The sequence below is a fragment of the Guillardia theta genome (assembly GCF_000315625.1).
Source record: "Guillardia theta CCMP2712 unplaced genomic scaffold GUITHscaffold_371, whole genome shotgun sequence".
In the NCBI taxonomy this organism is placed as follows: Eukaryota; class Cryptophyceae; order Pyrenomonadales; family Geminigeraceae; genus Guillardia; species Guillardia theta.
Genome location: NW_005434309.1, coordinates 797 through 1,435, shown reverse-complemented (window position 1 = coordinate 1,435; position 639 = coordinate 797).

Here is a 639-nt window from a genome sequence, read left to right as displayed (position 1 = left end):
GAGTAGGCGCGCTTCAGGATCGCGCAGTAGATGTTCGGGCACAAGGAGCGGAGCTTGGTGACGCAGGGCAGGATCCCCGTGGGGCTAGGGGCGGGGGCGGAGAGGAGCATGGCGAGCTTCATCGGGACGAGGTCGGTCCAGCAGGTCAGGTCGCACGCCCAGAAGCACTTCATCAAGCTCGTCTCCTCCCCCGGCGAGGCGGAGGCGTCAGGGCCAGACGTCCAAGGCCATGCCGACGCATCGACATCTCGAGCAGCCGCGGGAGGCAGGGGAGGAGGAGGGCGGCGGCGGCGAGACGACACCCAGGAGGCGTCACAGGAGCAGCAGGCGAAGGGAGTGGAAGAAGGCAGGGAGGGGAGAGGGAGTGGGAGGGATGGGAGAGGGGAAAGAGGGAGGGAAGCTTGTGACGAGAGGAGAGGAGGGAGGTAGTGACGGCAGCCTCGTGACAGCTGCTGGAGCCACCTGCAGGCTCAGCGGTATGTTTGTCAACGGATGGAGCCTCAAGAGACGGCAGGAGCAGGTCAGGAGGATGGTGTCAGGGAGGAGGGTATGTGAGCTAGGAAGAAGGAAGGGGAGGGAAGGGAGAACGTAGGGGTAACGGCCTACCTTTGCTGATTCGCGCTAACCGCCCTGAAGCCT